The following is a 16,913-nucleotide window of genomic DNA, read 5'->3' on the forward strand; positions in this document are numbered from 1 at the left end:
AATTCACTGTATCAGAGTACAAACATGATATTGATATTGCTCTGCATTAATAGATATAGTAGCACTATATATATATATATATACATATATATATATATATATATATATATATATATATATATATATATATATATATATATATATATATATATATATGTGTGTGTGTGTGTGTGTGTGTGTGTGTGTGTGTGTGTGTGTGTGTGTGTGTGAAATCTGATCAAAACTACGCAAAAGAGGTTCTTCAGAAGTTATAAACAGCTACGGTATGTTTCACTTTTATTATTATTATTATTATTATTATTATTATTATTATTATTATTATTATTATTATTATTATTATTACGAAGCCTTCTTCAAAGTTCAAACCTAATTTGAGGAGTAACATTCTACAACTCTAAGGGACCTAATGTATGGATAGCTCCCTTGTACCGAAGATGAAACAAAATAATTAATTAGAAATAACATAACAATATGGACAGGATTATAGGCGCTGAATTAATTGTTATTTCCCACTCAAAAATTAACCTTTCAAAAATCAGAGAATTGATAATGAAATAATAGTTAGTCTTTGGAAAAAAATAACTAGAATATTGTACTGTACATGGTACCCAGTGGAATATTTACACCAACAAACACTGACTATTTCATTGTGAATTTTGTAGTGAAAAAGTATACAATAAGATCTTATTTTTATTTTCACGTATCAACGTTTCCCCTAAGATAACGAATAGTTTCCTTATTGAAAACTGAATATATAATTCTTGCACTCGATATTTCTCTTATAGTTATTTACGTAACCAACAGATGTCACTGGTTTTGTAAGTGGTGACGTAACGTCGTTTGAAAGTAACTGTGTTCATGAAGATTCCTTGTTAGTCGCTCGACCAATCAGGGGTACTTTTCTCATTCTTTGTCTTGAATTAATGACAAGGATCCTTCTGATTGGGTGAAACTTGGAAGAAAGACGGTAAGGTTGAACTGTAATTGGTATGAAATCGGGAAGCAATGTTAGTGCGTTATTTAGTTCCGTCAGGACTATGTCTTTGGCAACAAAAGTTCTTTACATGTCGTGTTTTAAATCATAAATCTGGATCTGCTGTTACGATAATATGCTCCATATTGTGAGCTGATGTTATGGAGGTAAGCTTTCTTATATACAGTATCTCGTGTTCATTTTTTGGCGGGAGATCGTTAGGCATCTGGGTTTGGAATGTTTTTTTTTTTCATTTTCGAAATTGACTTTTGATGTAATCTAGCTGAATCCTTAATTGCTGGACGATAGACTTTTGATATCTTTAATTGCTGGAAGATACTTTTGATGTTATCTAGCTGTATTCTTAATTGCTGGAAAATACCAGTTAACCTCGGCAGTATTTTCCTTTTGTTTAAGCTTATACTGTCATAAAATACTAAATGCACCTTAGTCTTCATCTACTTGTCCCCTTTTTTCCGACAAGCTTATTCTGAAGCGACATGTAACCTTAATCCTAGGAGTCCCCCACAAAAACAGTAAAATTCAATGATTTTGATAAAACTTGAAAACGAGAGATATTTAGCTTAGCCTTAAAGGAAAATATAAAAAGCTTCCAAGCATTAGCTGTCCTTTACTAGGACTATTTAAATAGTTAAAACCTAAGCTTTTGATATGAAAATTCCATCCCGTGAAAATCAGAAGTAGTTTGTAGAAATTTTAGCCGTAAGAAAATTAATTTCATCTCCACAAAATTATTTCGTTACGAATAGTACTTATCCTTCTGTTTTTGTTCTACCATTATTCATCCACTGTCAACCTGGACCTGAACGCTGAATGGCCTAACCCCAGCTTCAGGATTAATGGCCCTATATTCATAATGGGGTTTAATGTACCTACTGTATGTACACTAGAGATGTACCAGAAATAAAAGTTCCATTGTAATGCAATGGTATGTCCTTCAAGGTCAAGTATACTCGATTGTTAACATTATAACTATGGGTAAAGCTATCATTTTTACATCTGGAAATGAAATTTAACCTGTGCAGTCCACAGATGTTCTATATGTGAATGCACCAATGTTTGACATATTTTGCCCTCTGTCAGTAAGCAACAAGCACCTCCTTTGTAGCTCGAAAACTTCGAGAACAGAGGACCGTGTTCTTAGCTCTCGCAGCGTTGGCTGCAATATCGGTAAGCAGGGTTGTTAGTGTATAAAGTGACTCCACCATGGTAATGTATCTCAGAGGCAAATGAGGAATGAGATCCTACATATTTTGAATTAGTTCCTGTAATTGATGGAAATTAAATTTATTTGTAGGCTTTAAAAACGTTAGGGTAATAATTGCATGAAATATTACTACAGCATTGGTATTTGTACAGTATATTTAGTGTAATACAGTATATCATAAAAAAAAATTCTAAAGCTTTTCAAACTACCAGAGTTGATTGACCACGTACATATTCCGTATTAAGTCGTTGAGAAACTAACCATGACTTAACATTTGCTATAGTTTAGTGTATGAGGAGCTATAAAGTAACAAGGCTGGTATGTCTCAAGCTAATAGTACAATATTCATGAGCTCAATCAAAAGCTCAAAGGGGTGATGACGAAGATAGTTACTAAAGTTTTAGAAATTAAGGTTTCAAGTGTTTGACTTACTGTTTTTAATAATAGTCTACTTTCAATCTAGGTTATTTGTTTTTATTGCAGTTATAACGCCGAATGGTCTGCGCGCCGTCAGTTCTATGAAGGAGTTCAAACTAAACAATTTTTTTTTTTTAAAGAAATTTTAACTAAAGAACTGCTATACAAGAACTTCCATTAAAAATTGTTATAAGACATGCAATTTATACATCAAAGTACGTATAAAACTAGTATTGAACCATCCTTTAAATAACAAAATTCCATGTTTCAGGGAAACTAGTAATGCAGTGAGGCCACTTCTGAGAGAAGAAATTAAAAAATAACGTTATTTCAGATGTTATTCATCACATCAATTTCGTCGATGACCCCAATCTTGGAAGTCTACAAAGGAGGTACGTACTAGATTTAAGGAGATCCCATGCCTTGGATTTCATAGCCATGTTATGCTATAAAAGATTTCTAGTGTGAGATATGTAGCCTACTAAATATCTTTCTCTCCTTACATTTTCTGTTTACTATTTGAGCATAAGAAATTTTGTACCTAACAAGTAATACATATTTTGAGCGGAAGAAATATTTGAACAGTTTTATGGTATTAATTTAGTAAACTTAGTCAAAATTTCAGTGAATACAGTGAATCTGGAATGCAGTGAGTTATCCTAATTATTTTTCAGATAGTGTGCGTATTTTGACGTTGGTGTATCTAAGTTGTTTTATTTTAATGGCAGCGCGTTTTTAATTTTTCCATTATAAATTATATTTTGATATACTTACATGGAAATTAGCTGTTTAGTGACTAAGGATACACGCTTTTGAACGTTTAGCGACTTAGTTTACATACATGTGAATGGTTAGTGACTTCGGTTACACCCGTGGATGCTAAGTGACTTTGCTTACATACACATGAAGTTAATCGTAACTTTGGTTACAAAGGGAAGGTTTAGTGACACTGGTTACACATGTGTGAAGGTTTAGTGACCCTGGTTACACACGTGTGAAGGTTTAGTGACACTGGTTACACACGTGTGAAGGTTTAGTGACACTGGTTACACACGTGTGAAGGTTTAGTGACACTGGTTACACACGTGTGAAGGTTTAGTGACATTGGTTACACACGTGTGAAGGTTGTGACACTGGTTACACAAGTATGAAGGTTTAGTGACTGGACAATGGTTACACACGTGTGAAGGTTTAGTGACTTGACAATGGTTACACAATTGTGAAGGTTTTGTGACTTGACAATGGTTACACAATTGTGAAGGTTTTGTGACTTGACAATGGTTACACAATTGTGAAGGTTTTGTGACTTTACACACTTGTGAAGGTTGTGACTTTGGTTACACACATGTGAAGGTTTTGTGACTTTGGTTACACACTTGTGAAGGTTTTGTGACTTAGGTTACACAAATGAATGTTGACTTTGGTTACACTTGTGAAGGTTTTGTGACTTTGGTTACACACGTGTGAAGGTTTTGTGACTTTGGTTATACACTTGTGAAGGTTTTGTGACTTTGGTTACACACTTGTGAAGGTTTTGTGACTTTGGTTACACACTTGTGAAGGTTTTGTGACTTTGGTTACACTTGTGAAGGTTTTGTGACTTTGGTTACACTTGTGAAGGTTTTGTGACTTTGGTTATACACTTGTGAAGGTTTTGTGACTTTGGTTACACACTTGTGAAGGTTTTGTGACTTTGGTTACACTTGTGAAGGTTTTGTGACTTTGGTTACACTTGTGAAGGTTTTGTGACTACACACTTGTGAAGGTTTTGTGACTACACACTTGTGAAGGGTTTTGTGACTTTGGTTAAACACTTGTGAAGGTTTTGTGACTTTGGTTAAACACTTGTGAAGGTTTTGTGACTTTGGTTAAACACTTGTGAAGGTTTTGTGACTTTGGTTAAACACTTGTGAACGTTTAGGGACTTAGGATACACAAATGAATGTTGACTTGGGTTACACTTGTGAAGGTTTTGTTTTAAAGGTTTTGTGACTTTGGTTAAACACTTTTAAAGGTTTTGTGACTTTGGTTAAACTTGTGAAGGTTTTGTCTTTGGTTAAACACTTGAAGGTTTTGTGACTCAACACTGAAGGTTTAGGGACTTCGGATACACAAATGAATGTTGACTTTGGTTACACTTGTGAAGGTTTTGTCTTTACACACTTCTGAAGGTTTTGTGACTTTGGTTACACACTTGTGAAGGTTTAGGGACTTAGGATACACAAATGAATGTTGACGGGTTACACTTGTGAAGGTTTTGTGACTTTGGTTACACACTTGTGAAGGTTTTGTGACTGTTACACACTTGTGAAGGTTTTGTGACTTTGGTTAAATACTTATGAAGGTTTTGTGACTTGGGTTACACAAATGAATCTTGACTTTGGTTACACTTTCGAAGGTTTTGTGACTTTGGTTATACACTTGTGAAGGTTTTGTGACTTTGGTTACACACTTGTGAAGGTTTTTGTGACTTTGGTTACACACTTGTGAAGGTTTTTGTGACTTTGGTTACACACTTGTGAAGGTTTTGTGATTTTGGTTAAACACTTGTGAAGGTTTTGTGATTTTGGTTAAACACTTGTGAAGGTTTTGTGACTTTGGTTACACACTTGTGAAGGTTTTGTGACTTTGGTTACACTCTTGTGAAGGTTTTGTGACTTTGGTTACACTCTTGTGAAGGTTTTGTGACTTTGGTTACACTCTGTGAATGTTTTGTGACTTTACACACTTGTGAAGGTTGTGACTTTACACACTTGTGAAGGTTGTGACTTTGGTTACACACTTGAGAAGGTTAGGGGATTTAGGTTACATACATGAAAGTTGATTTCGGTTACACACTTGTGAAGGTTTTGTGACTTAGGTTACACACTTGTGAAAGTTTTGTTACTTTGATTACACAATTGTGAAGGTTTGGTGAGCATGTTGCGAAGGTTGTGACTTAAGTTACACTAGTGAAGGTTTGGCGACTTTGGTTACACACTTGTCTAAAGTTGTTACATGGGGAACACTTGTGAAGGTTTTTGACCTTGGTTACATGCTAGTGAAGGCTTGGTGACTGGTTACACTGATGATTTAGTAACATAAATTATACACGTGAAGGTTTAATGAATTTTATTACAAATGTAAAAGTTTGGTGACCTTCCTTACACACGTGCAGGCTTCAGTGACTTTGGTTACACACTTGTGAAGGTTTGGTGACTTTGATAACACACTTGTGAAGATTTGGTGACTTTACACACTAGTGAAGGTTTGGTGTCTTTGATTATACACTTGAGAAGGTAGGTGACTTGGGTACACACTTGTCGAAAGTTGTGAAGGTATGGTAACTTTGGTTACACACTCGTGAATTCTTTGTGGCTTTGGTTACAATGTGAAGGCTTTTCGAATAGATTGCACACGTGAAGGTTTAATGAATTTGATTACAAATGTAAAGGTTTGGTGACTCTGGATGCACACTTGTAAAGGTTTAGTGATTTTGATTACACTCCTGAAGGTTTAGTGACTGGGTCACTTACGCGAATGTTTGGTGACTTTGGTTACACGCTTGTGAAAGTTTAGTTGGTTTGGTTACACACTTTTGAAGGCTTAGAGACTTTGGTTACACCCTCGAAGGTTTAGTGTTTTTGGTTACAAACGTGAATCTTTGGTGACTTTGGTTATACACTTGTGAAGGTTTTTATTGAAATTGATTTCACACTTGTGAAGGTTTAGTACATTTCTTACTCACGTCTAGGTTTAGTTGACTGCTTATACACTTGTGAAGGTTTAGTGACTGCTTATACACTTGTGAAGGTTTAGTGACTTTGGTTACTCTTGTGAAGATTTATTAACTTTGGTTACGTAGGTGAATGTTTGTTGACTTTGATGACACAATTGTGAAGGTTTAGGGACTTGGGTTACACACTTGTAAAGGTTTAGTGACTTTGGTTACACACTTATGAAGGTTTAATTGCTTTGGTTACACACTTAAGAGGGTTTAATGACTTTGGTTACACACTTATGAGGGTTTAGTGACATTGGTTACAGACTTGTGAAGGTATAGTGACATTGGTTACACGCCTGGGAAAGTAAAGTGAATCTGGTTACATACGTGAATGTTTGGTGACTTTGGTTATACACTTGTCAAGATTTAGTGAGTTTGATTACACACTTGTGAAGGTTTGGTGATTTGGTTACTTGTGAATTTTGGTTACTTGTGAAGGTTTGGTGATTTCGGTTTCACACTTGCGAAGGTTTGGTGATTTTGGTTAAACACTTGTGAAGGTTTAGCGACCTGGGTTACACACTTATGAAGGTTTAGTGACATTGGTTACACACTTGTGAAGGTTTAGTGACATTGGTTACAAACTTGTGAAGGTTTAGTGACATTGCTTACATACGAATGGTTAGGGTATCTAGTTACACACATGTGAATGGCTAGGGACTTTGATTACTCATATGAGAATGGTTAGGGATTTTGATTACTCAACATGAGAATGGTGAGGGACTTAGGTTACTCAACATGAGAATGGTTAGGGACTTTGATTACTCAACATGAGAATGGTTAGGGACTTTGATTACTCAACATGAGAATGGTTAGGGACTTTGATTACTCAACATGAGAATGGTTAGGGACTTTGGTTACTCACACATGAATGGTTAAGGGGCATAGGTTACTCACATGAGAATGTTAAGGGACTTTGGTTACATACAGGAGAATGTTTAGGGACTTTGATTACACATGAGAATTGTTAGGGACTTTGGTTACACAGGAGAATATTTAGGGACTTCGGTTACACACAGGAGAATATTTAGGGACTTTGGTTACACACACGGGAATGGTTAGGGACTTTCATTACACACTTTTGAATGTACAGTGACTTAGATTACACGTGTGTGAAGGTCTAGAACTTTTGTTACACAATAACAGATTAGGAACTTTCCTTACACAATAACTGATTAGGAACTTTCGTTACACTATTGTGAATGGTCAAGGATCTTGGTTGCGCTATTGTGAATTTTAAATGACACTGGTTCCTCAGTTGCGGATTTGTCGCCTGCACTTGCAGCAGTTTCGTTGTTGTGAATTTATCGCCTGCACTTGCAGCTCAGCTGGTTCGGATTTGTCGCCTGCACTTGCAGTTCCGCTATTGATTTATCGCCTGCACTTGCAGCTTAGCTGGTTCGGATTTGTCGCCTGCACTTGCAGTTCCGCTGTTGTGGATTTATCGCCTGCACTTGCAGCTCCGCTGGTGTGGATTTGTCGCCTGCACTTGCAGTTCCGCTGTTGATTTATCACCTGCAATCACAGCTCCGCTGGTGCGAATTTGTCGCCTGCACTTGCAGCCCCGCTGGTGCGGATTTGTCGCCAGCGCTTTTATTTCCGCTGGTGCGTATTTGTCGCCTTCACTTGCAGTTCCACTGTTGTGGATTTATCGCCTTCACTTGCAGCCCCGCTGGTGCGGATTTTCCGCCTGCACTTTTATTTCCGCTGGTGCAGATTTGTCGCCTTCACTTGCAGTTACGCTGCTGCGGATTTATCGCCTGCACTTGAGCCCCGCTGGTGTGGATTTGTCGTCTGCACTTGGAGCCCCGCTGGTGTGGATTTGTCGTCTGCACTTGGAGCCCCGCTGGTGTGGATTTGTCGTCTGCACTTGGAGCCCCGCTGGTGTGGATTTGTCGTCTGCACTTGGAGCCCCGCTGGTGTGGATTTGTCGTGTGCACTTGGAGCCCCGCTGGTGTGGATTTGTCGTCTGCACTTGGAGCCCCGCTGGTGTGGATTTGTCGTGTGCACTTGGAGCCCCGCTGGTGTGGATTTGTCGTGTGCACTTGGAGCCCCGCTGGTGTGGATTTGTCGTCTGCACTTGGAGCCCCGCTGGTGTGGATTTGTCGTCTGCACTTGTAGCCCCCGCTGGTGCGGATTTGTCGCCTGCACTTGTATATCCGCTGTTGCGGATTTGTCGCCTTGCACTTGCAGTTCCGCTGCTGTGGATTTGTCGCCTGCACTTGCAGCTCCGCTGTGCGGATTTGTCCTGCACTTGCAGCCCGCTGGTGCGGATTTGTCGCCTGCATTTGCAGCCCCGCTGGTGCGGATTTGTCGCCTGCACTTGCAGCTCCGCTGGTGCGGATTTGTCGCCTGCACTTGCAGCCCGCTGGTGCGGATTTGTCGCCTGCACTTGCAGCTCCGCTGGTGCGGATTTGTCGCCTGCACTTGCAGCTCCGCTGGTGCGGATTGGTCGCCTGCACTTGCAGCTCCGCTGGTGCAGATTGGTCGCCTGCACTTGCAGCTATGCTGGTGCGGATTTGTCGCCTGCACTTGCAGCCCCGCTGGTGCGTATTTGTCACCTTCACTTGCAGTTCTGCTGTTGTGGATTTATCACCTGTACTTGTATTTCTGCTGGTGCGGATTTTGTCGCCTGCACTTGTATTTCTGCTGGTGCGGATTTGTCGCCTGCACTTGTATCTCTGCTGGTGCGGATTTGTCGCCTGCACTTGTATTTCTGCTGGTGCGGATTTGTCGCCTGCACTTGTATTTCTGCTGGTGCGGATTTGTCGCCTGCACTTGTATTTCTGCTGGTGCGGATTTGTCGCCTGCACTTGGTTCTGCTGTTGTGGATTTATCGCCTGCACATGCAGCCTCGCTGGTGCCTATTTGTCGCCTGCAATTGCAGTTCCGCTGTTGAGTTCATGATGCTTTGTGCAACTTTTGTAATTATATAGCTTTTTGGTTAAATCTAATTTATACTTTCAGTAATAGTCGGGAATTTATGGTGCTTGTAGGTACGCTGTTGTGAATTTATAGCACTTGCTTATATATTTGGGAATTTATAGTTAATGGTTTCTTTAGAAACCTGTTATTTTCCTTTTCAGTACTTTTGTTTTGAGATCCTTGTTTGCATTTTTGTCAATGGAGGCGATTAGTTACGACTTGGATTTTTAAGAATGTAGCATTTTTTATTTAAATTGCTTTTTGTATGTATTTACCTTGTTTCCCTTGTATTTATTACAAAAGAATTTCTATAGCTTACTGCTTTGGCAGTCTTGGTTATGAAAAATTTGTGTTTAAAGTGGTATTTTGATATTAGCACTCATACTTAAGCAATCTCAGTACGTTTATATCTGAAAGGATGTTAATTCATACGAATAATTTTCCTGCATCTTTAGATCTTTAGAGGCATGTAATTTGCATATAAGTTTATAAAAAAAATCCCTACAAGAAGAACTTATCGTTTCTAGTTTGTGCATTTCTTAACACTTCCTTAAAATCTTGTTCTAGTTTTGATTTCTTATACACAAACCTGTCCGCCTTTTTACGATTTCGGTTCTTATTTTTTTAAAGAATGAAATAATTTTTTTGCTTTGACACAAATGTTTTAGGTATTAAATTCTAATTGTTTTTATATATCTTTTGCTTTTAGGGTTAATTGATCTTACCACGTGAGGGTGTTTAAATTTCTCAGGACTTGTCTTAATTACTTGCTTTCTCGATGAATTTTGGCTGCATTTGACTTTAGTTGCTTTACGCGATACCTTGTTACTCATATACTATAGTCAATTTCTTTTAGCGATGCAGATTTGCACAGACTCGCAGCGGTTGCCTTTTAGCTCGGAAAAGTTTATTGATTGGTTGGACAAAATAATTCTAACCAATCAGCGATCAGGAAACTTTTCCGAGCTAAAAAGGCACCGCTGCGAGTCGGTGCAAATCTCCCTCGCTAAAAGAAATGGACTATAGTAAAGCCCAATGACAGCTATATACAGTAGATTTTAAGTTATTGTTGTTATTGCACTGAATTAATTATTTTGAATTTTATGTAGTGATTGATGCGGAATTCGAATTAATGCAAAGAGTCATGAGTTTGTCAAGTTAGAAATTTAACGTGTGGACAATTAAATGGTCAAATTTTGTCCGTAAAAATCATTTTGGCAGCTTCATACACAAGTAGTTAGATGTTTTTGTGAGGTGGTTTAGTCATGCAGGTTAGGTTGGTAAGCAAATTAAGATTCTTTAAGAATATTTGTTATATTGTATCCTGTACAAGTTATTACTTAGAATAAATTCTTGGTAAACATGAAGATAATTAGCCTTTTCTCACCAGTAATGTCTTCAAGGTGTCTTTTATAGTTTTAGAAAAAAAAGTCGAAATATTTGCACGAAATGAATTTTCTTTTCCAGATCATTAATGACCATATTGAGGTACTGAAGACTGAACTATGAACTAAATGCATTTGTACCAGAAATGTTTAAAAGGAAGATTTTATTCAGCTGAAATGGACAAAATTAATTGAAAGAATATTTACCTGGAAATTGACCCGGGATTCAAGAACTTTATTTATGGTAAGTGGATAAAGCTTAGTTTGACATTTTGTTTAGCTTTCTTTACAATTATGCAAATAAGAGAAAAAAAATTCAGTTCAAATTCAACTTTTTAAAACTTGAAGCAAAGTTTCGTTCAAGTTGGGAATCAAAATTTGACATAATTTATAATTGAAGTTATTCTTAATTGTTTTATTCGTTATATTTTTAAATTTCTTGGCTGCAACATAACATAATATATTAGAGATAACAAATTAATGAATATCAAATGTACAATAGGTATCCAGGCTCTATTAAAGGAAATGTAACTTGAAAGTTATTTAAAATAGGAGTGTTTGGAGTTCAATACCAATGCGTAATCTTAAGACTTAACAATTAATTGGTGGACAGATAAAAGTGATAAATGAAAATGAACATGAAATTTGATCAAACTATCTACTATAAAAAAAAAACAGAATATTAAAATTGAAGGTAGATTAACAGGACTAGGAGAAACTTAGGTGTTATGTCTTGATAGATTTAAGCACAGATTTGTCTATTTCTGGGTATTTCATCAATCTCTTGTCATTGTATAATATATAAACATATTTTTAGATTTAAAAAGTTACTTTAGTATTTTTTTATTCTTGATTTTGACCCGTTAAAGATAGAATAAATTTGTCTTGTCACTTTAAAACATTTCTCATACATGGAATGTCCTTTACACTCAAGACAAAGTTTGTGCCACAATTGTTCTGTGTGTGTGTATATATATATGTGTATATGTGTGTATATATATATATATATATATATATATATATATATATATATATATATATATATATATATATATATATATATTAGTGTGTATATTCATTATATCGAATAGAAAAAAAACTTTGATTGTTCAGTTCCATGCAAAAGAAACTTGAAACTATGGGTTTCCAAGAATATTAGAACATAACCTTTTTGAAAGGTAAGAGAGGAATCTGTTATACTTTTTGTAAAGCCATGGTGGTTTTATTTAATTTTATTGAAAAACTTTAATATGCTCCAAAGTGAAACATAAAATATTTTGATTCGATAGTTTAACTAATATTGCTTGATAATTCCAAGGCCTACTTCCTGTAAAAGATAGACTAGTCAAAATATTTAGTATGTACACTAAATGATTTGATTGCTTCCAGATATATTAGAAACTCGTGTTTGAAAGGAAAGAAAGGGATTACAAACAGGATGACCGTTAAAACGCCAGCAATCTGGCAACTAATTACAGATCAATTATGAAATGGCTTTGAAAAATTATAAAAAATGCTACCAAAAAAAATTCCATCAATAAAGTATTGTACCAAATATATTTTTGTTTAATATTCTAAGTTACTGTGTTTAATATTAGAATATATGAAATAAGGTTTTCCTATTACTGCTATTTGATTTGACAATTTTTATGCAATTGTCCAATCTTATTTTTCATAGTTTTCTAATCTCGTCTTTTTAGCATTTTCTGATATTTTTGTTTGCAGTAAATTTTCTTTAAGCAATGAGTTTTGTTCTAATCTCTTATCTACTTCTCCAACCCATGAAATCATGAGATATTCCTACAGCTTCAATTAAATTTTTCGCATCTTGCTAAAAATTACGAATGTTATCCTTCCTAGTTCTTGGCCTTCCTCTTCGTCTCTTGCTGTCTGGAACCCAATAAAATATTTTCACATACCGATGTCCTGGTATTCTGCAGATGTCCAAACCATCTCAATTGGCTCTAAAGTTGTAAGAATTATACGTTCCACGCCCAATGCTTCTTATATTAGTATTGCATAATGTTTTATTTACGCCATAAATTGTACCCAGAACACGCGTTACAGCTGCTTGGAATTGAGATTTTAAGCTTCAGTCAAGACCCACGTGTCTCAATCGTACATTAGTATGGGTTTACGAATTGGTTCATACAATTTAACTCTTCTTTATTTCTATTTTGTAATAGGTGGTACATAGCACTTGTATTTTTACTATATTTGAATATTCTGCTGTACGAGTCCATCTGAGGTCATGAGGTCATAACCCTATATTGGTACATAAATGAGTTCATTTAGATGGTAACATTGGTTAATACTAATTCTCCCCCGGCAGATGCTATAACCAGATATTCAGTCTTTGAATGGTTTACTTTAAATCCTTGTGGAGTAAGAGCCAAATCCAAATTGATTTTATTTTCAAAGGCTATCTTATCTGCAGTTTCAGCAGTATCATCTGCATAGGCAGCGGTTTCTTCCTTAAAATTTTCATCTGTTTGTCAATGTATAATGAAAAGTATAGGAGACCGTACACTAATTTGTATAACTCATGTGGAGATACTAAAAGGAGTATCGCCTCCAATGACTTAACTCTTTTTATCTTTGTAGGTGCTCTTAATTGCTGAGTAGAGGATCAGGGAATCCATATTCATGCACGTTTCAAGGGCTTCTAAGGCCGCTCATGAATGGCAGAGGCAAGGGACAGTGACATTGCCCTATTAAAAGACTGACCATATATACATATCAGCACTCATGCTTCCTCTTCACCTAAGCTAGGAACAAAGAGGGCCAGCAATGGCTGTCGATTTAGCAGATAGACACATAGGCTCCCCCAAACCCCCCATCCTTAGTTCACAAGGATGGTGAGGTTGCAGCGACTAGAAGAACTAACGAGTTAGAGCGGGAATCGAACGGCATTGTGGCATTCACCAGTCAGCGATATTACCACATAGGCCACCCCAGCCCTAAATAATTGGCTTCTAGGAAATCTTTATCATATGCCTATTAAAGGTCTAGAAAGCAAAGTGGTGGTGTTGGTTGTATTTCCATTTCTTAAGGTATTTCCTCAATTGCAGAAATCTGGTCCACTGTAAGGCAACTTGGTCTAAGCCACATTGGCTCTTGCTCACTTTAAATATGTTTCGTAGATTTTAGCCATGCTAGTCGTCATTGATATGCCTTGGTGGTTCGCACATAATGTAGGATCTCTTTTTAAAGAAAGTGCAGATAAATGACTCATTGTAGGATCTCCCTTTTTAAAGAAAGTGCAGATAAATGACTCGTTCCAGTCGAACTATAAGTTAGAGGATGCGCAAGCATTCAATCCTCCCATTCTCACGAGATTTTGAGTTCTTCAGCAATATTATCTGAACTTGATTTATTTTTCATTGACTTTAATGCTGTCTCTACCGCTTGGATGGTTATTAGATTGTCCTGATTTCCATAGCGTAGTTATCAAACTGCTCGGTCACTGTTTTATATCTCTCCTATCTACTATAACTCTACTGCCTACATCGATGTCTTGTGGTCGTGTTCTCTTTTTCGTACTGAATTTTCCTGAAATTTTCTACGTTTGTGTTCTGAGTTCTCTTCTGGTCTTGTTTCTTTTCTATGCATACTATTACTTTATTGAGGTTGTAATTTCGCTATTTGGAATAACTTTCAATTTTTTTTCCAGCTTAGGATTACGTTGAGATTTTAGTTAACGTTCCTACACAACTGTACAATGTTATAATTCTCTTGAGTGGTGTTCTAGCAACTCGTCTTGACAGATCTCTAGAAAGTTCTCATAGTTTTTTGTTTTTCAATTACGAAACACGTTGAAGAACGTATGTTCTTGCATCCTACGCTCTTGCGTGTTTCGTAATCAAAACAAGCTGATTGAGACTTCTTAGTTAATGCCAGGACGAGTTGCGATTTATCCACACCTTTTAAGTATTTCCGGATTCAAGAGGAAGGAAGATCAAAGATGTGTGCTAAAGGGAACATAAGAGAGGAAGAGCTCGAGTTCTTTTTTGCGTAGTGTATATATACTGTACATACTTCACAAGAGCAACTCTTAAGTAGTATTTATATATTCTAATTTTGTTTGTGCGGTCTTTAAATATGGTTTAAATATATGAAAGATCCAATATATTTTATATATTTTTATTGTTCATGATTTCTCTTGTTCATTTCAATGTTTTCTATCCTTAAAATTTTCCCTGTTGAATCCCTTGAGCTTATAGCATCCTGCTTTCCAACTATGGTTGTAGCTTAGCTTGTACAAATTGGTATATATGAAATTTATTCTAAATTATTCATGGTAAATTGATATTTAAATAAAAATTATTAAGGGGTACAAGAGATTTTGCTCAATATTTGCACAAATTAATGCTCTTCTTTTTGCCAGGTTAAGACTATCTTGCTGACATTAGACCTTACACGGAAATGACAAGCACAGTATTTTTTACAAGATCATTCTTTAAAGATATGGCAACTATGAAAGTATTTTTGTGGAATGACAGATTAAAAAGTAAATTGCTGCAATTCCCTTGGTGCAACTGTGCTGGGTAAGTGTGCAAACACTGTTTTAACTCATTAACGAATAAGAATTTGAATACTGAATGTTGTAATCTATGCATATAATAATTGAAAAAACCAATACTAAAATCATTGCTATAAATTTTTTCTAGATTTCATTGTCGGGACTTCAATATTCTACTATTTTAATTAATTATTTTGAACTTAAGCAAAGAATATCAGGTAGTACGTTTGTGTGAATAGCAGTTAGTTACCGATAAAGTATGAAAATTTAATTGCATATAAGTCTAAGGGAAAAAGAGGAAAATACAATAAACTGCAAATATACGTCTAGAGTAAGTTTTACTACTAGGGTCTGTAAGTATACTTCTGTAGGTATACTTATTTACCTTTTTTCATTAACATGTATTAACTTACCGTTAGCACAATGTTTCAAGAACTTCACTCCCTATTTTCATCATTTTTACCTAATCTTTCAGTTCAAAGTTTTCCAAAAGGAAAGTAGTGTCGAATGATTAGGTGAACAGATTTATTTAAGCCATTGTCATGTCAAAACAGCAAAAATTAATGAAAGACTTTCTTTCTTTTCAGAAAAGACCGTTTGAACTACATTGAACATTGTTGTGTATATAGAAAAATATGCATACAATAAAGAGAAAAAATATGCATACAATAAAGTGAAATAAATAAAACAAACTGAAAAATCTATTTGAATCTTTAATCAGGGTAACAAATGAAAATGTAAATAGCGCTTAACAAACAATAAATATTATAGCTCGTTTACTATTATAACAACTATCTCAATGTTATTTCTCATTCCATCGAGCCTTACTGGATAATCTTCCCAACCTCTGTCGTTGTGTGCATGTCTTCTCTCGGGTTGAATTATCTCTCTACTGCATTCTCTTCTCTCGGGTTGAATTATCTCTCTACTGCATTCTCTTCTCTCGGGTTGAATTCTCTCTCTACTGCATTCTCTTCTCTCGGGTTGAATTCTCTCTACTGCATTCTCTTCTCTCGAGTTGAATTCTCTCTCTACTGCATTCTCTTCTCTCGGGTTGAATTCTCTCTCTACTGCATACTCTTCTCTCGGGTTGAATTCTCTCTCTACTGCATTCTCTTCTCTCGGGTTGAATTCTCTCTCTACTGCATTCTCTTCTCTCGGGTTGAATTCTCTCTCTACTGCATTCTCTTCTCTCGGGTTGAATTCTCTCTCTACTGCATACTCTTCTCTCGGGTTGAATTCTCTCTCTACTGCATACTCTTCTCTCGGGTTGAATTCTCTCTCTACTGCATACTCTTCTCTCGGGTTGAATTCTCTCTCTACTGCATTCTCTTCTCTCGGGTTGAATTCTCTCTCTACTGCATTCTCTTCTCTCGGGTTGAATTCTCTCTCTACTGCATTCTCTTCTCTCGGGTTGAATTCTCTCTCTACTGCATTCTCTTCTCTCGGGTTGAATTCTCTCTCTACTGCATTCTCTTCTCTCGGGTTGAATTCTCTCTCTACTGCATTCTCTTCTCTCGGGTTGAATTCTCTCTTTACTGCATTCTCTTCTCTCGGGTTGAATTCTCTCTCTACTGCATTCTCTTCTCTCGGGTTGAATTCTCTCTACTGCATTCTCTTCTCTCGGGTTGAATTCTCTCTACTGCATTCTCTTCTCTCGAGTTGAATTCTCTCTCTACTGCATTCTCTCGGGTTGAATT

General features: G+C 36.3%; 1 long non-coding RNA gene across 2 annotated transcripts; it reads left to right on the forward strand.

The window, feature by feature from the left end:
* Positions 1-983: 983 nt before the first annotated feature.
* On the forward strand, positions 984-15,873 carry LOC137641547 (uncharacterized). Of its 2 annotated transcripts, XR_011044545.1 has the most exons (5): positions 984-1,140; positions 2,890-3,010; positions 10,774-10,935; positions 15,079-15,238; positions 15,801-15,873. It is a non-coding gene; the product is annotated as an uncharacterized lncRNA (long non-coding RNA). The 2 variants fall into 2 exon arrangements; XR_011044544.1 differs by lacking the exons at positions 15,079-15,238; positions 15,801-15,873 and adding an exon at positions 12,081-12,248.
* The last annotated feature ends 1,040 nt before the right edge of the window (positions 15,874-16,913 follow it).

This window comes from Palaemon carinicauda, chromosome 5 (assembly GCF_036898095.1).
Source record: "Palaemon carinicauda isolate YSFRI2023 chromosome 5, ASM3689809v2, whole genome shotgun sequence".
Taxonomy (NCBI): Eukaryota; Metazoa; Arthropoda; class Malacostraca; order Decapoda; family Palaemonidae; genus Palaemon; species Palaemon carinicauda.